The sequence below is a fragment of the Balaenoptera physalus genome (assembly GCF_965194825.1).
Source record: "Balaenoptera physalus genome assembly, chromosome: 5".
NCBI lineage: Eukaryota > Metazoa > Chordata > Mammalia > Artiodactyla > Balaenopteridae > Balaenoptera > Balaenoptera physalus.
The window spans coordinates 39,709,440-39,734,038 of record NC_138884.1 but is presented as its reverse complement, the minus strand read 5'-3'; the positions used below and the strand labels follow the sequence as shown (position 1 = coordinate 39,734,038).

General features: G+C 38.3%; 1 protein-coding gene and 1 pseudogene across 2 annotated transcripts in view; one reads left to right on the top strand and one right to left on the bottom strand.

Moving 5' to 3' along the window:
- The window catches only part of LOC309661682 (peptidyl-prolyl cis-trans isomerase A pseudogene), a 103,454-nt pseudogene extending 98,024 nt beyond the window's left edge, over window positions 1-5,430 (bottom strand). Inside the window, exon 1 of the transcript XR_014268380.1 lies at window positions 2,180-5,430. The product of XR_014268380.1 is annotated as a peptidyl-prolyl cis-trans isomerase A pseudogene (transcript). The remainder of the gene's footprint in view (window positions 1-2,179) is intronic.
- Window positions 5,431-11,427: 5,997 nt separating this feature from the next.
- LOC309661662 (protocadherin-23-like) overlaps window positions 11,428-24,599 on the top strand; it is an 87,622-nt gene continuing 74,450 nt past the window's right edge. Inside the window, exon 1 of the mRNA XM_082463503.1 lies at window positions 11,428-11,637. The gene's annotated coding sequence lies outside the window, so the exon portion shown is untranslated. The remainder of the gene's footprint in view (window positions 11,638-24,599) is intronic.

Below are 24,599 nucleotides of genomic sequence, written 5' to 3'. Positions count from 1 at the left end.
TTTTGTGTATGATATAAGATAGTAGTCTAGTTTCATTCTTTTGCATGTGGTTGTCCAGTTTTCCCAACACTATTTATTGATGAGACTGTCCTTTCCTCATTGTATATGCCTGGCTCCTTTGTTGTAAATGAATTGACCATATATGCGTGAGTTTCTGGTCTCTCTATCTTGTTCCATTAATCTATATGTCTGTTTTTATGCCAGTACAATACTGTTTTGATTACTATAGCTTCACAATATAATTTGAAATCAGGAGGTAAGATGTCTCCAGCTTTGGTCTTCTTTCTCAAGATTGCTTTGGCTATTTGGGGTCTTTTGTGGTTCTGCACAAGTTTTAACGTTGTTTGTTCTGTATTTGTGAAAAATGCAATTGGAATTTCAATAGGGATTACACTGAACCTGTAGATTGCTTTGGTAGAATGGACATTTTAACAATATTAATTCTTCCAATCCATGGGCACAGAATATATTTCTATTTATTTGCTTCAGTTTCTTTCATCAATGTCTCATTGCTTTCAATATAAAGTTTTTCACCTCCTTAGTTAAATATATTGATAGGTATTTTATTCTTTTTGATGCAGTTGTAAATGGGATTTATTTTTAAAATTCTTTTTCTGATAGTTCATTATTAGTGTTTAGAAATGCAACGGAGTTTTGTATATCAATTTTGTATCCTGCAACTTCACTGAATTCATTTATTAGTTCTAAGACTTTTTAAGTTTCTCGGGTGTTGTGTATACAATATAATGTCCTCTGAAAATGAAGACAGTTTTACTTCTTCCTTTCTGATTTGGATACCTTTTATTTCTTTTTCTTGCTTAATTGCTGTGGCTAGAACTTTCATTACTATGTTGAATAAAAGTGATGAGATTGGAAATCCTTGTCTTATTCCTGATTTTAGATGAAAAGCTTTCAACTTTTTACCATTCAGTATGATGTTAGCTGTAATATATGGCCTTGCCATATATGTTAGCTTGTCATATATGGCCTTTATTATGTTGAGATATATTCCCTCTATGCCTGATTTTTTGGGAGTTCTTATCATGAATGGATGTTGAATTTTGTGGCAAATGCTTTTCCTACATCTATTCAGATGATCACATGATTTTTATCCTTCATTTTGTTAATGTAGAATATAACATTGATTGATTTGTGGATGTTGAAACACACTTGATCATAGTGCATAATCTTCTTAATGTATTACTGAATTTGGTTTGCCAAAGGTTTCTTGAGGATTTTTACATCTATATTCATCAGGGATGTTGGCCTATAATGTTCTTTTCTTGTAGTGTCTTTATATGTTTTTCATATCAAGGTAATGCTGGCCTTGTCAAATGAGTTTGGAAGTGTTTCCTCTTCTGGTTTATTTCCTTTTATTTTTATTATATATATTGGATTTTTTTTGCATAAATGGGATATATATTTTTTGTATTTATTTATTTATTTATGGCTGTGTTGGGTCTTCGTTCTGTGCGAGGGCTTTCTCTAGTTGCGGCAAGCGGGGGCCACTCTTCATCGCGGTGCGCGGGCCTCTCGCTATCATGGCCTCTCTTGTTGCGGAGCACAGGCTCCAGACGCGCAGGCTCAGTAATTGTGGCTCACGGGCCCAGCTGCTCCGCGGCACGTGGGATCTTCCCAGACCAGGGCTCGAACCCGTGTCCCCTGCATTGGCAGGCAGATTCTCAACCACTGCGCCACCAGAGAAGCCGCATAAATGGGATATTTTATATATAATTTTCTACTTGCCTTTTTTCTTTTTTACTTAATATATGTCTTTATATATAGACATAGTTTCCATGACTACACTGAATTCTATCTTATGGATGAATTTATAATTTATTTAATAATTCTTTAATTGTGGACATTTCAGTTTTAGAATAAATAATGCCACTTTATATGTCCTTTATACAAATATTTGTCTACATATAGACCTAGAAATATACTAACTGGGTTAAGGTATATTTTTAAGTTTGGGAGAATGCTTACCATATGTATATGGTAAAAACAAAGTTACTTTCCAGATAGGCTTTAAAAATGAGAGCATACTTCAATAAGTGTTGCTAGGAAAAGTGGACAGCTACATGTAAAAGAATGAAATTAGAACACGCCCTAACACCATACACAACAATAAACTCAAAATGGATTAAAGACCTAAAAGTAAGGCCAGACACTATCAAACTCTTAGAGGAAAACATAGGCAGAACACTCTATGACATAAATCACAACAAGATCCTTTTTGACCCACCTCCTAGAGAAATGAAAATAAAAACAAAAATAAACAAATGGGACCTAATGAAACTTAAAAGCTTTTGCACAGCAAAGGAAACCATAAACAAGATGAAAAGACAACCCTCAGAATGGGAGAAAATATTTGCAAATGAAGCAACTGACAAAGGATTAATCTACAAAATTTACAAGCAGCTCATGCAGCTCAATATCAAAAAAACAAACAACCCAATCCAAAAATGGACAGAAGACCTAAATAGACATTTCTCCAAAGAAGATATACAGATTGCCAACAAACACATGAAAGAATGCTCAACATCATTAATAATTAGAGAAATGCAAATCAAAACTACAATGAGATATCATCTCACACCAGTCAGAATGGCCATCATCAAAAAATCTACAAACAATAAATGCTGGAGAAGGTGTGGAGAAAATGGAACCCTCTTGCACTCTTGGTGAGAATGTAAATTGATACAGCCACTGTGGAGAACAGTATGGAGGTTCCTTAAAAAACTAAAAATAGAACTACCATACGAGCCAGCAATCCCACTACTGGGCATATACCCTGAGAAAACCATAATTCAAAAAGAGTCATGTACCAAAATATTCATTGCAGCTCTATTTACAATAGCCAGGACATGGAAGCAAGCTAAGCGTCCATCAACAGATGAATGGATAAAGGAGATGTGGCACATATATACAATGGAATATTACTCAGCCATAAAAAGAAACGAAATTGAGTTATTTGTAGTGAGGTGGATGGAGTTATAGTCTGTCATACAGAGTGAAGTAAGTTAGAAAGAGAAAAACAAATACAGTATGCTATTGCATATATATGGAATCTAAAAAAAAAAAAAAAAAAAAAAGGTCATGAAGAACCTAGTGGCAAGATGGGAATAAAGACACAGACCTACTAGAGAATGGACTTGAGGGTATGGGGAGGGGGAAGGGTAAGCTGGCACAAAGTGAGAGAGTGGCATGGACATATATACACTACCAAACGTAAAATAGGTACCTAGTGGGAAGCAGTCACATAGCACAGGGAGATCAGCTTGGTGCTTTGTGACCACCTAGAGGGGTGGGATAGGGAGGGTGGGAGGGAGGGAGACACAAGAGGGAAGAGATATGGGGACATATGTATATGTATAACTGATTCACTTTGTTATAAAGCAGAAAGTAACACACCATTGTAAAGCAATTATACTCCAATAAAGACATTTAAAAAAAAAAAGAGCATATTTATTTCATCTTTGCCACACTTAATATATTATTTTAATGATTGCCAATTTGCTATTAATTTAATAGTTGCCAATTATTTTAATGGTCACCAATTTTAATAATTGCCAGTACTTGAAACATATTATTTTATTTTTCACCTATTTCACTACTAGTGAGGTTGAAAATCTTACACACATTTGTTCTTCTGTGAATTGTTTATGTCCTTTGTCTAAATATTTTGTAATGAGAAATCAATATTTTTATTTTTAAAAATGTATTTCCATATTAACTATTTTTTTACATTTCTCACAGATGTCATAACTAATTTGCATTGAAATTTTTTTGTGTGTGGTATTTTTGACATAGTGTAGTTTTAAACGGTTATGTAGTCACTGTATTGACTTTTCCCTTTGTGATTTCTGTCCATCTATTTTAGTTTTGTAATTCCTTTTTGCTTTGAAATTTCTTTCCAATGTAAGAATCAGCCAAGAATTCCCCTATATATTCATTGTGCTTTAAATGATTTCATTATTTACATTTAACATATCTGTGTAGAATTTATTTTGGTGTGAGGTTAATAGCAAACTTAATTTTTTTCCCCATGTACTTTGTCAATTTTTCTAGCAACTTATGTGAATAAACCCACATTCCTCAGTGGTTTATGATGTTTTCTTTGTAATATACAAAAAAAAAATAAGTTTACCAAGATCTTTTTCAGGTCTTACTTTTGTGTTCTACTGAACTGCCTGCTAATTCTCTCTTTTTTTTTTTTTTTTGAGATCACACTGTTTTTTAATTTAACACTTTGTAATAACTCATAAAACAAGTTACCACCCCACCCCTACCCACTGGTCTCTTTTCACAAAATTTCCTTTGGCTGTTTTTTGGGGGGGAGGTGGGGAGGAGCGCAATAAGTAGTAGGATTAATGGTCTTTTAATCCCATTCCTCAGTTAAGACAATAAAAACATTATCAGAACAGTAACCTTTTTTAAAATTGTAACTTGAGAGTATATATTCAGTTTATTCATCTAACAGCTCTATCAACGTCTCTGAAAATACATTTTAAAAAGTGAAAATAAAATACAGTTCTGTTTCCAATTTCTGAATAGTTCCACATGCCTGAGGATAGTTTTATTTTTCTTTTGCAAGTTTTAGCATTTTGGATTTTATCCTATGATGATATAGGTTGATTAATGGATTGTGTTTTAGGAATAAAAAAATATTCCTCAATGAGTGTTTGATGGGTGTTATGAAATATCTTGCTCTTTTATTGTTGTTGTTGTTGTTTAATTTTTATTTCATAATCATAAACTTAACTCTGAAGTCCAGCAAGACTTGGAGGGGGACAAGGAAAATATGGAACCCAAAGAAGTGCAGTGAGAACACAGAGATTATAGGATGATGCATGCAGACAGGGATGATGGGTGCTCTCCTGAGCTGCAGAAGGAATGGTGTGGTGGTTAAGATAAAATGCAAGTCAAATTTATTAGAGTTGTCCACAGTGGGCAATGATGATGTTTTCTCTGGTCTTGCCATTCCTAGTCCCATAGCGTTCCACAGCTTCCACAATATTCATGCCCTCTTTCACCTTGCCAGGGACCACATGCTTGCCATTCAACCACTCTGTCTTGGCAGTGCAGATGAAAAACTTGGAACCATTAATGTTGGGTCCAGCATTGCTATGGACAAGATACCCGGGTCCCTATGCTTCAGGATAATATCATCATCAAATTTCTCCCTTAGATGGACTTGCTGCCAGTGCCATAATGGCATGTGAAGTTACCACCCTGGAACATGAACCCTGGAATAATTCTTTGAAAGCTGGAGCCCTTATAACAAATTCCTTCTCACCAGTGCTCAGAGCACAAAAGTTTTCTGCTTGTCCTTGGGAATTTGTTTGGAAACAACTCAAAGGAGATATGACCCAAGAGCTCGCTGGCGGTGGCCATGTCAAAGAGCATGGTAGGAGTGACCATGGCTGGGCAGTGCCATGAAGCTCCAGGAGGGTGGCCCTTGTATCTGTAAAGCTATCTTGTTCTTATACTTACGTGATTTTTCTAAAGTCAAAATAGATTAGATTAGTTACAAAAGCTATTTCTAAAACATGCTTGCATTTTATGTACAATATTAGATTCCTTCATTCCTGCAACAGAGTTTTAGAGCATCTTCATCTTGAGCCAGGTAGTACTGTTGTGGGTGCTGGGGATGTAGCAGGGAGCAAGAGTGATGTAATTCCAGTGGGGAAGACAAATATTACATAAGCAAATACATAAAAACATATAATGAAGTATAGAGATAAGTGCTCTGAAGAAAAGCAAAGCAAGAACAGAGGATGGCAGAGATGAGGGTGACACTCTTGTGTAAGGTGATCAGGAAAGGCCTCTGGGGGGATTAGGTGGTGTTTGCAGAGACTTGAAAGAAGTGAGGGAGTAAGTTATACAAGCTGGTGGATTCATCAAGGAGATCAGTGTATCCAGAGGGGAGTGAGTCAGTCAGAGAGAAGTGGGAGGTGAGGTCAGAGAAGGGGTCAAATGAAAGAGCTGGATTTTATAAGTATGAGAAGCCACTGGAAGATTCTGAGCAGGAGAGTGACATGATTTGGTGTCGTTTCAGTAGTATCTCTCTGGCTGCCAAAACAATAAGTGAATGGTGGTGCCATTCACTAAAAACACTGGGAGGACAGCAGATTTTGGAGCGGTGGGAATTAAGAGTTCTGGTTGGTCGTAGTACATTGGAAGTGCCTATTAGTCACTTGAGAGGAGGTGTAATTGGATGATGCATGAATCTGGGGCGCAAGTCCAAGTATTGGGGGAGTATATGTTGGTTTAATGCCCTGGGCCTGGGTCAGATCACTCAGGGTATGTATTAGTTTCCTAGGGCTTCTATAACAAATAACCATGAACTTCGTGGCTTAAAACAACAGAAATTGTTGTTGCTCATAGTTCTGGAGGTTAGAAGTACAAAATCTAGCAGAGCCTTGGCCCCTCTGGGGGCTCTAAGGGAAAATCCCTTCTTTGTTTTTCCCAAATTCTGCTACCTGTAAAGTACTCCTTGACTTGTAGCTGCATCACTCCACTCTCTGCCTACATGGCCATATTGCTTCCTCCTCTTCTATCTGTGGGATATCTCTGCCTCTTTCTTATAAGGACACTTGTCACAGGATTAAGGGTTCATCTGAGTAATCCAATATAAACTCCTCTCAAAATTCTTAATCACATCTTTGGCAATATAAGGTAATATTCACTCTTTTGTAAAATAAAGTAAAATCCACAGTTTCCAGGGATTAGAAGGCAGACAAGTCTTTTTTGGGGGCCACCTTTCAGCCTGATACAGGCAATGACTGAGGATTGAAAAGCGAAGTGGCCCTAAGACTGAGCTCCAGGGTATTGCAGTATTCAGAGGTCAGAAAGAGAACACAGAGGCAGTAAAGAAAACTGAAGGGGGTCAGTGAGGTGTAGGAGGAGAAAGAGAGTCACAGTGTGGTGTCTGATGAGAAAGTGCTTCAGTGAGAAGGAGATGATTCACTGTGTGATAAGCAGCTGAGTGGTGTAGAAAATAAGGGCCCAGCCTTGATTGTTAGACTTGGTCGTTGGTGAACTTGCCAAAATTGTATTCAGAGAGTGGCATACTTGATTCCATGTGCTCCCCAATCCTGAATCCAGCTTCCACTGAAATATTATAATCCTGTTTTAGCTGTAGGATCCATGGTTGGCCAAGCACTTCAATGTAAGAAGTTATTTTGTGATTCCTTTGTCTCCTTTTCTTCTATTTCAAGTTCTGTGTGTAAGTATGCTGTGTCAATAACCTTGTTTCTTCAAACTGGTTTATGCTCATGGTAGAAATTTTGGAAATTACAGTAAGAACAAATTAAAGTGAATTATTTAATTTTAAATTTTAAGTGAAGCCACTTTTTTTTCCCTAGGACTTTTTTGATTTATCACTCATTTTTTTGATTGGGCTCTGAGGCTTTTGTACAGACATCACTGAATTAAGTGTGATATGATTGCCCAGCAACAGGTAAAGGACAGTGTTGCTAACAATATATCACCCTATCTATGACTCTGGGTTGACTTTTGGGTTTCAGGGTGCCAATGTGATTGGCTGGGCAGGTGCCCAGTTGTTGAAGAGGATACCTTCCCAAGTAGAGGGAGGTTATATGCTGGTGGTGGGAAGGCAAATAGATCCAATCTGTTTGTAGAACATGAAAACATGTTTTCAAGAGCCAGTGTTCTCAATTTGTCCCTGCCTCCGTGACACATTCATACGGAAAAATCCTTAACCAGATGTTAAAATGAAGGAAGTGATAAAAATTCTTTAAATTTCAGGAAGCTAATAATGGAATCAGGGAGATATCAATATTTTATTAATTTCTTGAATCTTTATAATGTCTCCATTAAATTTGTGAAAGACCAAACTAAGGGAGAACACTTCTGAGAATAAGTTTAAAGTAAAAATTATCAAATTCCTCTCAGTCAAAAGCAGGTAAATTGAGATTGAGAGGAGGAATACAAGGATGGCATTGAGGGTGCTGTAGTGTGGCTCTTTGAGTAGATTCAAGGATAAGCTCCTCCCAAGATCTCCTCTAGATCCCCAGTTTAGCACCATAAGATTGTGATAATAGACTCTGACCAGATGCTTCTTTCTTTGATTTAAGCTGCTGTCTCTGAAGAAAGGGCCCACTGAGCTTATTTACTTACTAATCAGGATTTTCTCTTGAAGATTTGGCAAAGTCATTTCCATTTTCTATTATTTCAAATTATCTAAGTTTTATGTGTAAGTCAATGGAAATTGGAAAATGTAGACCTCTTAAAAATGCCAAATTATATGTAGACATTCAAAACCAATTATTAGTGGATGGAAAATGCTGTTCTGGTATATTAGGCCAATATTTTTAGGAAGTTGAGTAAAAACAAGGAGAAATACGTTTTAACTTCATGATTCTGAAACTCAGGATCTGAACTGCTAACATAAATTGAGATCGGTACTCTTACCCTACTTTTGACTCCATACATTTTGCTTTGCCAAAAGTCCAGATGACAAAAAAGCTCTTAAAAGTGGAAATAAGGAAACTTGTTTTATATAAGCCACATTATTTGTTAATATGTGCTATTACAGGCTGAGAATGAAGTTTTAGAATTTAAACGTCATTGTATTTATCTTCCAATCAAACCAAAGTTATTGAGAATACCATATGGTTTTAGAAGATATATTTGGTGTCTTTGGGGACGTGAGGCTACTAAATAATTAACAGCTGACAGAATGGAGTAGACCAAATGTACTTGGAATTTAGCTCTTTGTAGTGGGGAAGTTTGTGGGTTTCCTGGTTCAGCCCATCTGATGAGAATAATAACTCACAAACATGTTAGCTGGTTGCACAGGATGAATAATTTTGCCCAAGAACATGCGATAGATGAGAGTGAAGATAAATTTTAAAGGCTGTGTCATCAGCTGAAAAAAATTAAAGAGGGAAATAATATTGCCAGTTGTTAAGCATTTCATCAGGTGCAGGGGTTCTCAACCTCAGTGCTATTGATATTTGGGGCCAGATAATTCTTTGTTGTGGAGTCTATTCTCTGCATGGTTTAGCAGCATCTCTGGCTTCAACTCACTAGATGCCAGTAGCACCGTTTCCCCAGTTGTGACAATCAAAACTGTCTCCAAACAGTGCCAAATGTCTTCATGGGGGCAAACTTGCCCCTGATTGAGCTAGGCTACACAGATAACCCCCAAAGTCAAATTCTAGTTATATGTTCAAGATATAGAAGGATGAAGGGGCAGGCTTCTTGAGAACTTGTGCTTGTTGAACATGTTATTGGGATGGAGTTTCATTTAGGCAGCATAATAATTAAGGTTTAGCTTCTGCATGTATATTGTATTGATGAAAAGTAGATTTTTTTTCAATCTAGATTTAATTGAGAACAGTAGGTACTGTAGGTGATTGATTGTCTTCTATTTCACCTTCCTCCAAGAAGCCTGACAGAAATATGTAAGACTGCCAAAATGAAATCTGTAGTAGGATAACATGGGGGAGACTTCTCAGGGTATGACTTTCCATTTGCTTAAATTTCACTACATAGAGTGGCCACTTGGTGACTTACATAATCTTATATGTGTGTCTTCCTATAGAGATGAAGTGACACTTTTGGCAGAGACTGTATTCACCAAATGCCTATGAGATCCTTGACTTTTCTCAGTCTCCCTCTGAGTTAGGTTGGGGCCATGTAACTATCTCTGGCCAGTGACATGTAAGCTGAACCTAACTTCTGAGCTGAGGAAGCTAAAAACCAGAGTGCCTCTTCCACTCTCTCCTTCTCCCCTATCGTAGTGGCTTTGAGGGCCTATGAACCAAACAAGAGCTGCTCCTTTCTTTCATTGTCTCTGTACTCTTTTTATGGAACGTCTGTTAGTTGGACATTGAACTCTCTGAATTGATCTGCTTAATTCTTTTATTTTCAGTGGCCATCACTCTTTATTTTTCTACCATTTGGAACTCAGTTGGAATTTGGCCATGGGGAATAGAAGGTTCAGCTAAGACTCAAGAGCACAGGCATCACTGTCAGTTGCCTTTTTTCATGTTAATGATATTCTGGTGAGAAAGCCACTTGCATATGAGGTAAAGAGTTACTTGGAATGATGTTACACCTGATCTAGCAACTTTTTCCCTGAAGGAAGGTCAGGGGATTTGGGGAGTATTTTTTCAGTAAATAAAGGATGAAATGATGAAATGACAAGTGATGACACGAGGCAGGATAGCATGATCATTAGGAATGTGTAGTCTGCTGTTCAACTGCCTGGATTTGAATCGTAGTTTTGACCCTTTATAGTTATGTGACCTTTGGCATGTTAATTTAGCTCCCTGAGCCTGACTTTTCTCATCTGTAAAATGGAATTCATTATAGGTTATAAGTATGTAATGTATGTTTAGCAATTAGAATAGTACCTGTTCTGTAGCATATAGTTCTTTTACTTTTTTTTTTTTCTTTCTCCTTCTTCCTCTACCTCCTCTTCTTTCTCATCTCCTTCTCCTTCTTCTTTTGGTTGATCTTCCCTTAAGGTGCTTCTTTTATTGTAAGTTCTATTTAGATGTTTGCTGTTACTATTAATTGGGCTGCCAATCAAAAGAATTATACCAAGCCTATGAGCTCAAGAATATGTTGAGTTTTATAAATAGCCTGTTGTATTTCTCACTGTATACTCCCATAGTTAATATAAATCAGTTAAGTGTTTTCATAATTCCACTTGCTTCGTCTTTCCTACCAGGCATATGACAATGGCTAACATAAATGGTATTTATGGTCAAAGAGAAAGGTGCCCTTTCCTCTGTGCCGTTACAGCTCCATGTAAGTGCACCTGTTGGCAAGCAGAACACTGGCTGGATTTCACCCCCACGCAGCCACTGGGCAGGGCACCTCTGTGTAGTGTTCAGTCTGCATGACTGTTGGGGCTCTGATGGGGGCATTACCCCTGGAAGGAAATCTGGCTCGGGAAGTTCAAATCTCATGCTCCAGGGTGAATTCTGTCAGTTGGGTTGGATTACTAATAATTGTGCCTGATTTCCTTGTCCTTCCCTTGTTGCTCTGAAAGGGTGAGGGTGAGCATTGAGCCCATCACCTGAAGGGCTTGGGTATGAGTGGGAATCCACAGGTATGTTATCAGGTGGTTAGTATATGGATTTAAATACTTGAGATTGGATGAGATCACTTAGGTGTAGTGAGTGTAATAAGAAGGCAAATGGACCAAGGAACTCACACTTTCAGAGATCACGTGAAAGTAAAGGAATAGAAAAGGAGACTGAAAAGGAGACCTCACAAAGGGAGGAGGAGAGTGAGGGTGAGTTGTCGCAGAAGTAAGAGAAGAGAGAGAGAAAACCAAAGCCTACACTTTGTGAATAGCTATGCAGGCTACTTGGCTGTGCACATCAGGATAGTGATTCATGATCCATTGAGAGGTGACGCTAGCATTTCTCTTTCCTCACTGATCAACCTCCTGTCTCGCAGGTAAAAGCCTCCGATGCAGATGCAGGACTCTATGGCTTTGTTGAATATTCTCTTTATGCTGGATTCCAAAGCTATGAAGCACCTCAAGCATTCCAGATAGACCCACATGATGGGCAAATCTGTGTTTCTCAAGATATCGACAGGGAAAGGGATCCAGCCACCTACGATCTCTTGGTGAAAGCTAAGGATGGGGTAAGTCTTTATGTATGAAATTTTAAACATACTCAAAAGTGAACCACTGTGTGTGTATTAGAGAATACTAAGGATTATCAATCAACAACTGGCCAATCTTGTTTCATAAATCCCTACCTCTTTCCTTTGCTGGAATGTTTGGAAGCAAATACCAGACATTATATCATTTCATCTGCAAATAATTCAATAATATCTCTAACAGATAATGACTTTTTAAAAACACAACTATAGTACATTAACAGTAATTCTGTAATAATATCTAATATCCATTCCATTTAAAATTTACTGGATTACCTGAAAATGTCTTGAGATAGTTGGCATGTTTAAATCAAGATCCAAATAAGTCCACAAATGGATTTGATTGCTATATTCCTTAAATTTCAATCTGTAACAGTTAGTCCCCCACTCCTCCCCCTTACCTTTTCTCCTATGGTATTTATTTTAGAAAAAATCCAATCAATTGTCTTGTAAATTTTCCATATTCTAAATGTGGCTGATTACATCCTTAGGATTCATTTAATATGTTCTTTTATCGTAGTTCCTATAAACTGGAATTTTGAGCCAGAGACTGATTAGTTTTGGCTTTATATAGGTGGTGCTCTGTGCTTCTTATTACATCAGCAGACACATACCATTATTTCATTAAGGGTTGCAGTAGGGTGATTTTTGAATTCTGTCTTTCCTTTTGCATTTATTATCTGAAATTCTTCAATTAAGAAGAATGTTCTCTCATCAACTATTTGATTACACTGAAATCTAATTCATACAGGAAAGCAGTATAATGCTTGATTCTTTCACTTTATCAGTTTTTAGAATAATGAGTTGGTGCGTTTACCATCTCCAAACATTACTGATGATTTTTTTCCTAGTTTGGTTATAAATTCTTGTATTTTTTGTATATTTGTTATGTTTTGTATGTTACTGACCTTATCCTTTCTGATTTTCATATTGATTGACCCATCTTGGATCAGTGGGGACACCTTCAATTTGGCTTTTATGTCTTTTTTGGGTAAACTTTTAAACTAACGTATAAAGTGCATGCAGAAGATTGCACAAATCATAAGTGTACAGCTCAATGGATTTTTGCAGAATGAAAACATACATAGAAGCAGATGAAGAAACATTACCAGTACCCTGGAAGCCCCTCTCTCGGCCCCTTACTGTGACCATCCCTCCCACCCTTTAAGGATAATCATTATTGACTTCTAATACCAAACATTATTTCCCTATTTTTAAGCTTTCAGTGAATGAATTCATACAGTATGTGTTTTTATTGTTTCTTTTACAGGACATTATTTGTGAGCATCATTCTTGCTGTTGCATGTAGCAATAGTTCATTCATTCTCATTGGTTTATATTATTCTTTTATGTGAATTTACAATAATTTTTAATCTGTTTTGTAATTGATGGAATCCATTTTAGGCTATGACACATAGCATCTCTATTAACTGTTATACATGTAATTTATTGAAAAAATATAGGCATTTATATTGGGTATATATTTAGGAATGGAATTGCTATGTCATAAGAAAATCAAACAACTTTTCAAAATGGTTGTACCAGTTTATACTCCCACCAATTTCAGTTGTTGTACATCCTCCCCAACATTTGGTATTTAATGTCATTTTACTTATAGGAGTTCCGTACCTGCGAAGTAGCGTATCACATTAGAGTTTTACTTTGCGTTTCTTCGATGACTGATGAATTGAGAACTTTTTCATATATTTATTGGCTATTTGTATAACTTGTTTTGTGAAGTGTCTAATTCTTTACCCATTTTCTATTGTACTATTGGCTTCTCTTTGTTATTGATTTGTATGAATTCTTTACACTTTTGGAATGGAAGCCCTTTGTTGGATATATTTATGCATCTATCTTGTCCAGTTCTGTGGCTTGCCTTTTCACTCCCTTAGTGGAGTCTTTTGAGGAACAGAAATTCTTAATTCTGATTAAACTCAGTTTATCCATTTGTTTCTCTTTACAGCTAATACTTTTTCTGTCCTTTTAAGAAGTATTTGTTTACCTTGGGGACATGAAGGTATTCTCTTGTTTTTTCCTCCAAAAATTTTATTGTTTTACTTTTCACACTTATTATTTCAATCTAGTGGGAAGAACATTTATTTTTTCACAATATGGATATTCAGTTGACTCAGCACCATTTACTGAAATGATCACTCTTCCCTCACTGTGATGTAGTGTCACCTTTGTCATGAATCACATGACTGTATATGTGTGTGTCTATTTCTGGACACCCTATTTCTGACCTCTTTGTCTACCTTTGTACTAACTGCATATTCTCTTAATTACTTTAGCTTTATAATAGGTCATGATATCATGTATTTGTTTAGCTTTGTCCTTCATTTTCAAGATTGCCTTTGTTGTTCCTGACCATTTACATTTCCAAGTACGTTTTAGAAACAGCTTATTCAACTTTTATTACATGACAGCAAAGGCAGTCTTCTCTATGCACTGTTCTACACATTTTTTTCACTTAGTCTATTTTGGAGACTTTCCTTATTTCTTTTTTTATCTGCCTACTACTTACTTGTGTAGATTGGTACTGCTAACGCCTTTCTGGTCTAATCTTTCTCTTTTGAAATTAGTGGGAGAAGCTACCTACTTAAGACATGAATTGATGGGAAAAGATGAGTCTAAATATATTTATTACAAGTAATCATGTAGAAACTAACATGAAAATAAAGTCATTTAACTCAATAAAATTACCATGATGTATTTGGTTAGATTTAACAACCCCTCTCTATGTGGTTTCAGGAATTTTTGCTTCAATGTAAGAAAAGAAGTAGGAAACAAAAGCAAGAGTAAACAGAGGAGTTTAGGTTAATTTAAGTCTATGTGATTATTTAAAACTCAATATATGCATACACAAACATTTACCCAAGCCTTCAGAAATATATTCTTAATAGACTTTGAGACAATTGTAAAAGGAGTCCATAACCAGTTTAAATCCAATACTGCAGTAGTTGAACATCTGTTTCTAATTAGTCGGTTTCTTTGGATGATTTTATAAAAGTATATGTAGAAATTATCTTAATAGAAATAAGATCACTTTATGCCAGAAATTTTTTACTGCCAAAAAGTAGTGCATTAATTAGGAGCATTGGCAGTGGAATGAAAAATCAACCTAAATATTTAATTTAAACCTCCTTATTTCTTTCTGTTTCCATATTGAACCTACTCTACACACTTACTCTATGAAGAATACCTTCTTTCCCTCTCAGCTCTCCAGTCTCTATTGCAAATTCAAATTTATCTTTAACCACACCATCCCTCCATAAAGCTTTCCCAGATTGAACAAAGGAGATGCTTTTTTTCTCCAGTTAAAAGGTATTTTATTTTCAGGATAACTGAGAAAGTGTTTACAGACAGTGTAGCAGCTTTTGCTACTTTTTAGAAATCAAAGAAGAGACAATCTTCAGGTTCATGATTGCTATGGTCTGAATGTTTGTGTCCCCCTCAGATTCATATGTTGAAATCCTAAAACCCAAGGTGATAATATTAGGAGGTGAGGCCTTAGGAAGGTGATTAGGTCATGAAGGTGGAGCCCTCAGGAATGGAATGAGTGCCCTTATGAAAGAAGTCTCAGAGAGCTCCTTAACGTCTTCTGCTATCTGAGGACACATCAAGAAGTTGTGACCTTCACCAGAACCCAGCCATACTGGCACCCTGATCACATACTTCTAGCCTCCAGAACTGTAAGAAACAAATTTCTGTTGTTTATAAGCCATCCCGCTATGGTATTTTGTTATAGATGATGATGTGCGTGAATATTCTGTACAGTGTTTGTATGTTTAGAATATTCTTCTGTAAAAACTCCTTGTTTTGTAGATAGAAAACTCTCCAACAAAGTACAACATATTCCAGTTTTGTTAGAATAGAAACATCCTTCCTGTGGGTACTTCATATTCAAGGTCTCATCCTCCTGTTGAGGTGATATCCTAAGCCCAGCTCTGTTAGAGATGGGAACTGGTCTGCACCCTTCCTGGTTTTAATATAGATTTTATTATTATTCAGGTATGAGTAAGGAGACAACTGCCATTGAAAAAACAGTTTGTTATACTCACAGATCCCAAGAAGAAGAGCATGCCACATTCTGGGAGGGAGTGTACATGGTGTGTGCTCAATGGGAAGCACTGGGTCAGTCAGGAGGCAGAGGGGGAGAGGGAAACTTTGGGTAGGGGCCTTTATTGTGGTTTCCAAGGGAAGGAATGGGAGAGGCAGAATAAGCAGACTTAAGACTGGCTAGATAGAATAGTTTCAGTGGCCTGGGGCATAAAGGCTGTCTCTAGTTATCGGGTACCTGGCTGTGGGGTGATTAGGGCAGGCGAATAGTGGCCCAGAGTGTGAGAGCCAATAAAGGAAGTGGTTGGGAGTGTTGGTTTACATTGGAAAAGCATTCTCGCCTGACCCCCTGCCAGTCCCTCCAGGACAAGCAAGGCCCTGTATGTCAAAGTATCAGGATACAGAAAAGGGAGATGTAGCCAATGCACTGCCCTGGTGCAGAGTCTTTCCAGAGAGGATGGCAAAGGGCTGACCTGAACCCTGGTACGCATCAGACTATACAAAAGAAAATCTTTGCAGCCACCTTGTTTCACTCCAATTTCTTGGAAATAACACTCAGTCGTATGCAGGGAATTCACTACTCAGTTTAATTTCTGGCCCAGAGTAGCATCTTAAATCATCAAAGAAAGTTTGGGTCATGGTATGGGCTACTCTCAGCACTTTCTTCTCCTTTGTGTCAGGCCCCGGCGTCCCAAGAAAACTTCACTCAGTACTGCTCAGTCCTGGGCAGAGTCCACATACTGTTGGTCAGGCGCCACCAATGTGCTCCTCCTCTTCACCCTCCTCCCCACTTTCCTCTTTGGTCATCACCTTCCTCATCTTTATCTCTTCCTTCTGAGTCTTTTAACTCATCTCCATCATTCTCCAAGTTTACCTCCTGCAGATGCTCTTTGTTTTTGCATCCATCTCACCAAAGTCTTCCATTCTTCCATCTTGTAGAAATCAAGGCAGTACAAGTCATTGGGGATGAACTGGAAGTCACCTGCTTCAAACAAGCTCCATAAATGTAGAGCAGCCTGTGCTTTTGGACTAGTATGGTTTTGGAATGAGGACTTGGCTCCATCAGAGGCCACTGGCTTTGTCTGAACCCTCTTCCTCCTTCCTGTCACCTGTGGTGGAGGGCTCTTGTTCAATGGTGATCATGGTCCCATCTTCAGCATCTGCCACTTTAACCCCCTCCAGGGGCTCCTGGTTGCCGGTTTTCCCACATCCCTGCTTGTTATCACCTTTGGGTTTCACTTTTTTTTTTGGTCTCACTTACGTTTTCTCTTCTCTGACCCAGCTGTCATAGAAGTACAGTTAATCAAAATCATTGCCCTTCAGGCTCTCTTCCCATTCCTCATCACAGACACACCCAAGGAGCAGTTTCTGATGATCCAGAACCACACCTGCCTAAACGCCAGCTCTTGGAGTGAGCTCTATTCCCCAATGGGTACTCTGAGTCCACACCCATTTTCCTTTTCTTCCTTCCTCAGACTTTAGTTGGAGTTTATTTGAATGCAGGGTGTGTTTGTCCGCCTTTGTTGAACTTTTCCAGTAGCCTCCACAGATGAATATGGTCCCCTGGGGAGTGATGGATCTTTGGCAGCCCAGCCTGGGTGTGGCCCCATCCCTCATGGTGACAGCTTACTCCATGTGAATGTGCCCAGGTTAAAGGCATACTTGTCATTGTCCTGGATGTAATCCCTTGTACTGTTGTGGAAACCACCAAGAAGAATTAGCTGTGTCTTCCAGGCTACCGTCTGATACCTGCTTTAACCTAAAGGACCTCTTGATGATTTGACTTGCTCCCAGGTCTTGGGTGCCAAATGCAGGACCCAAAGATTTGTGTAGTGATAGGATCAATTCATCTTTCTCAGAATGAGTAGAGAATGACACATTCAACATTGGTGAGTGGGAGATCACAGTGTTTCTATTGTCTGAGTCTTTTGAGGAGCATCTAGCATTTAGAAATGGGCTATCAGAACCTCAGGGTCTCCTCCTTCCCCAGCACTTGGACAACTTCTTCTCCATACTGGCGGCTGTCTTCTCCTTCTTGCCCATCATGAGGGTTCCTGGTGGCAGGGGCCCCAGAAGGGAGCTGCACACTCAGCCAGCCTGGAGGCAGGTCCTCTTGGGGGCAGACCTGGTGATGTATTTTTAAAGATAAATTTTAGAACAGCCCCAAACCATAGGGTTTTAACAGCTTCCTAATCTTCACCTTGTTCGGACCTGAAACCGCCTCCAGTGTCCCTAGTGTTTGCGTCAGAATGTATGAGAGCAAGCAACTTGTGTGTGTGTGTGTGTGTGTGTGTGTGTGTGTGTGTGTGATCCAATGTGCAGGGTTTATTTTGCTATCAGCGTAATCTTTGTAAATTCCTTCTGTGATGAACTGTGCATTTCTACAGGGTGAAGTCTTCATCTGTCATCATTACTCTATGCAATGTCTACTCACAACACATGTTCCTAATCAAAAAGGTTGGTAAAGATGAAGATATGAAGGTTGATAACGACTTGGTAGGCTGTCCCCTAGAAGCAATCTAGCTCCAATCTGAAAAATTAATGAACTCAGGCAAGATATTTTAGGTCCAAGATGTTGAATTCTAGGCCATAATGAATTGAATTAAAACAATGAACTGCACCTTGACAAAGGCCTTTAACTGTACAGAATTACCTTGACAATCTATGGTTTTTCCTCTGATCCTTTCTGTTTCTAATATATGTCCTGAGAACTCTTTGGAAGAAAATTGCTGAGAACCCTTTTGCTGCTGGTTGCTAAGAGATATTTATCTATCAATAGAAGAATTCTTATTAAAATACCTAGATGTTCTGGGCTTCTTCTCTATTTATCCTTGTGATGATTGTCAATATTTTTAAAACTCAATCACTTCTATTCTACCTGAATTACTTCTGAAATAGTCTATTTTTGCTACTGCAATTGCTGCTATTTACCTCATACATAGAAGTCATGAGGATGCTATAAAATTACCTGATGAAAATAAATAATTGGATTACACTGCAAGTCAAGTGATTTTTCACAATAATTGAATTATTCCATGCTTATATCTAACTCCTATTTCCTTTTACTATTCATTTTCTGTAAATGAATATTTATTTTTTGGTGTGTGTGTTTATTAACATTCTATCTCTATTTTTTGTGACATCCTGAACTCTGTAGCTGAAATATGTGTCTGAGATAAAGCTATTTCAACTCTTATCTCACCACTCTAGGCTTAGGGGAGGGTTGTTTCAGACTAGCAATATAGAAAGTAGATTGACATCATTATATATATTCATGATAAATGTTGGCTATTGAAGTTATGCTGCAGAGTTTGTGTATAATGCAAATAAATCTCTGGAAGCAAGCTTGCTAAGTAAAAGGCAGACTAATTTTTTCCTTTTCCCCCCAGCTTTATTGAGGTGTAATTAATAAATTAAAATTGTATATATTTAAAGTGTACAGCATGTTGTTTTGATTATATGTACATATAGTGAAATGATTACCACAATTAAGATAATTAACATATCCATCATCAAACATAGTGAGTGGTGAGAACACTTAAGATCTACTCTAAGCAAAATTCAAGTATACAGTACAGTATTATTAACTATAATCATCATGCTGTACATTAGGTCTCCAGAACTTATTTACTCTACATAACTGAAACATAGGGCACGCTCATTTTAATTTTAATAGATTATGTTATCTCATTTTCCAAAAAGAATTCAAGTGCTTATTCTTATATTTCATTGATCACAACCCTGCTACCCCAGTTTCAGGAATAAACCATTGCCCAGTTGTCCACATTTTCTAGCTAAATTGTCTTAACCATATCTCGAAATGCTTGTCTGCCATTCTTTAATACACTACCAGGATTAATTCCCAGATGTCTTAAATGCCATTTTGCCTCATTCTTACCTCTAGAAGTTTAAGCCTCCCAGCCATCCATCATCTGTATTCTCATCCCCATCCTGCTCTGTTCATCCTTTAATTTGGACCAGTCTCCTACCCACCCTCTCATACTCTTCTACCACGCCCTCTGGAACTCCTGGTCCATCATTTAGCAAAGTCTCTTGCACACTCAGACTGGTGTCTGACTGCTTCTTCATCTTCTTGCCCTGATCAAAACAGGCTTCCCCTGAGGATACCGATTCCTCTTTGCTCTCTCACGCAGCAGTCCATATTCTGCTAATCACAAGCCGGGAGCGAGGTGCTGAGGTGGGTGCCCTCCTGTTGCCCACTGCAGCATCCAAATCATTTTTACTCCTTCCTCCAGAACCAATTCCTTTTGAAGTTCATATTGTCTGACCACACCATGGACATTCTTTTTTGCTGCTGTCATATTCTAAACCTTGTTGTCACCAAGGACCTTTACATCTTATTCAGTCTTCCTCTCCATTACTGTTCCCTCCTGGAAACTTCACTGTCCATTTTTCGGACCACCCAACACCCTGAGCCTCTCAATTCCTTGTCTTTCTGGTTTCCAACCTCTGAAATCTTGACTTCCAACATGCTGTATTCTGATAAGCATTCTCATCTTTCTCTCCACTTACATAGCACCTCCACTCCCATAGAGTGATCTCCTGTTAAGACCACTAGTTTATTGACCCGTCTTTAAAGTCATTCAGCTGCAAACTCCCTTTAGTTCCATTGCTCCACAGAACTTTCCAGATAAAACCCCAGCCCTATCTAAACCTGACTCTGCCTTTTCTGTACTTGCCTAAGCAGCTGAATGTGCCTGGAGAAAAATAACATACCTGCTTGAGAGAGAAGTCCTTATCTTCCTGCCAGCTATTGGCTCACATCATTTGCCCTCTTTCCTGTTAGTAGAGTAGAGATGTCCCTGTTTGCATTGAAAGCAAATCCCTCTGCTGTTCAGGGTCCCCCCATTCCAGCCTTCTTAAGGATCTCACTTCTGTAATGATTTTGTCAAATTAGATTGAATATCTCCCATAAGCCTACAGGGCATAATACTAGTGTCCTGGGGAGGGGGAAGGGTAAGCTGGGATGAAGTGAGAGAGTGGCATGGACATATGTACACTACCAAATGTAAAATAGATAGCTAGTGGGAAGCAGCTGCATAGCACAGGGAGATCAGCTCGGTGTTTTATGTCCACCTAGAGTGGTGGGATAGGGAGGGTGGGAGGGAAATGCAAGAGGGAGGAGATATGGGGATATATGTATATGTATAGCTGATTCACTTTGTTATACAGCAGAAACTAACACACCATTGTAAAGCAATTATACTCCAATAAAGATGTTAAAAGAAAATAATAGTAGTGTCCATCTTTTGAAAAAAAGCCTCCTTTTGATTTCAGGTACCTTTTGAGAAAACCGTTTTCTTCCTCTTCTATCTTTCACAGCAAATTTACTTAAAATAGTTGTCTCTGTTTCCTCAGTTTTCAGTCTTTCTTTGATCCATTTTTCCCACCCCATCTCTCTAGTAAAACTGCTTTTAAGAACATGATTTACATTGTGACACATACTGGGGTTCTTTCTTTATTTTCATTTTATTCGGCTTCTCAAGGAACTTGAAATTGTTCTTTGGACACTGTTTCTCTTGGCTTTGGTGACACCATGGTTCACTGATTTTTTTTTCCTTAACAAACTGGACCCTCAGTTCCCTTCACCTTTGCTCATTGAATTATGAACTATAGACTTGAATGCATTGGCAAAGGAAAGCACAGCCCAGAAAAAGCTAAGAGACATGAAGGATAGATATTAATATTCTATTCAGGAGTCCCAGAGGCAAAAACAGAGAGCATGGGGAGTAGACAATGGCCAAAATAGACAAAACAGCAGGTAGTTTTCCATATCCATTGTTGGTCCTAGACAACCCTCCTGCCTTCAATATCGTATGCTTTCAAGTCTGGTGATTTCCCCAAATACTCCTAACTTTCACAGCACTTCTTGAGAGGATTGAGATTCAGGTAGATTGGTTAAGAGTCTCTTACCATAATTTTAAAACCTAAATGATTAAAATATATCAAAGTGAACCACAACTTGTTGGTGGAAAGAGAAAGGATAAGACAAAGTTAAGAAATATTCATATACAGAATTTATGAGGTGTATTAGTTACCTATTGCTGTGTAACAAATTATTTCCACATTTAGCAGCTTAAAATAATATGCATTTAATATCTCATGCAGTTTTAAGGGCCAGGAACCTGGAAGCAGCTTACTGGGTGGTTCTGGTCAGGGTCTCTCAGAGGTTGCATGATCAGGACAGTCTTGAGGAGCTGGACAGAAGTTCAGTTTCAGAGGATTGGGAGGTGAACACTTGATGGAATGGAGAAAGTGAGCTTAGATTAGCTTCCACCACACTGTGCTCTGTGGGATACTTGCCTCCTGAGATTCTCCTTCCACTGAGGGTTCTGTGGCAAATAAGAGTGGAGAACAGCTCAGAACTCACCCCACCTGATAGAAATGTGCCTCGGGAAGGTTCTGTGACAAGTCCTGAGGCCGAGAACCCATTTGACTTGGTTAATCCACCGTTTCCTTTTTGACTAAGGAACCTCTATATTTGTTTATTTTTATGATGCACCTTTTTTTGCTACCTCAGGTATCTTTTTCTAAAACTTAGATTTGATCATGTCCCTTCACTCATGAAAGCAATAGTGTCCCAAGTGGGGGTTTAGGAGGAAAATATTACAACTTAGAATTTCATCCTTTTAAAACTTTTGTGGTATTTTTAATATATGTAATATTTAGCATAGTAAATGAATATATAATTTATTAGTAAATATATAGGTATTCAGGGTGTACACGCCACACTTTTTACTGAGTGAGTCTACAGGTGTGCAGAATAAAGTCTATCCTCCTTAGCATTTAGATCAAGCTCCATGAATCTGACCATCAAGGCTTTTCTTTAGATTTTTCCCACCCTCTACTTCTCCCTCCAAGCCATGCCAGTGTGCTTACCCCTCCCACAACATGACAGAGACTTTTAAAAAAATATCTTTATATTTTCTAGGATGTTATTTTTACCTGAAATATCTGTTTCTTAAATCTTATTTTTTTCAAGTTTTAAGAATGTATTTGAGCAAAAATTGATTCAAATGAGGCCGCATTCAACCAGAAGTAGTTAGGAGTGCTCCATGGACAGGAGCAGGGGAAGGATTTTTATAAAGAAGATGCAGAAGCAAAGCAAGGAAATAATTGGATTGGCTGTAGCTGAAGCACTCAGATTCTAGTTTTTAGTTTTTAGTTTTGTTATCTACCTATAAACGGGACTGGATCCCGAATTCTTCTAGTTTCCTCAAATATCTGGCTATGACTCTCCAAACCACATTTCCAATTTTCTCCCACTCTTCTGATTTGGAATCACTAAAACAAAGACTGCCTTAGAACCTCACTGGGAGGGACCATACCGGGTCCTCCTCAGTCCCCAGACGGCAGCCATGCTTCTGGGTCCACATCTCCCGATTAAAAAGGGCTCCTCCAGACTCAGACCTGCACACACGCTGGAGCTCTAAAAGCTTATTTGTTTGTGAGGACCCATCTCAAGGATCCCTTCAGCCCTGAGGCTTCCCTCCATTCAGTGCTCACAGCACATCTGCATCTGAGTAATAAAGATCCACAATCTTTTATGTGTAGTTCTGAAAGCTCTCAAGATGGAGAGTTTTGAAAACTCATTTGGTGAGAAATCTGACTTGAACCGACATGAGACTATTCATGTTTTTTGTTGTTGTTGTTGTTTTTTTAATCCCTCTAAATGTGTCTATTCATCCATTTTGCTGCAGAATATTAAGTGCTTGATTATGGGCTGCCACTCCAGACCTCATTAGGTATAGACACTATATTTCTTTTATAAAACTTAAAAAAGTCAGGATTCCAAGGCAAATCTATCTGGTCCCAAGTATTTAGGATAAGGAGCCTGTAAAATCTTATAATTGATGGTGATTAGCCATAATAAATGCTTTCATACATATTATATCACTGCTTCCAACAACAGGCCTGCAAGGTGAACAGGTGGCCCGCTCTACAGAATACGCCGCTCAGCCTCGGGCTCCCTGACGTTCTTGAGGCTGTGGTCCCAGAGGCCGGCAGGACCAGATGTCAGATCCAGATCTCCTGGCTCCAGATTGTCCCACTGTGCCACAAACTCCGTTGTATAGTGTTTGTCTCATAAATGTTAAGTCCTTTGTAAGCAGGACTTAACTCTGAGATGGAATCCATGGTTGGCATTGCCCGTAGCATAGTCTTTAAACAACTCCTTCGTGAAAGGTAGAATTTATACCATAGCAATACTTTAAAGGTCTAATTTAAAAGAAGTCACAGGGGCTCTGGGGACAGATTAATCTGTTCCAGTTGCAGATCTGCTATTTATAGTCTCACTTACTTTGGACAAGTCACATAGGCTCTCTGTGCTTTGGTTTTCTAGTTGTAAAAATGGGGGAAACCATAAAAATCTTTAGAAAGGGAGATTATAACAATCGAAGGTGAAAATACACGTGAAGCGCACTTAACATTCATTCACAAATGGTTATTATAAGAGGAAAGTGCCCTCATTGATACATCTAACAGATAAAAATTGGATTCATAAAAAAGGAAGACTGAATCTATGTATAATACTGTTCCTGCAAAAAGAGTCACTAATCTGTGACAACAAGCTCTTCACTTTGTCCATTTAACATTTTGCTTGTTCTTGGTGACATGGCCTGATTGAGGGTCTTCATGGATAGCCCAGGAATGAACATCTTTGTTCTTAAAGGTCTTAAGGTGGAGTGAACTTCATTTCTCCACATGTTCCCCACTCTCTCATTTCTTCTCTTACCTGCTTTCTCAGTCCCCCCACCCCAAACCTAAATGACTTCTTGAACTTGAGGAGAAATTTAAAAGAAAGAGGAAAGTAAGGATAAAAGGAAAGCAAAACTGAGAGGGAATCCGGTTTGGAGAATCAG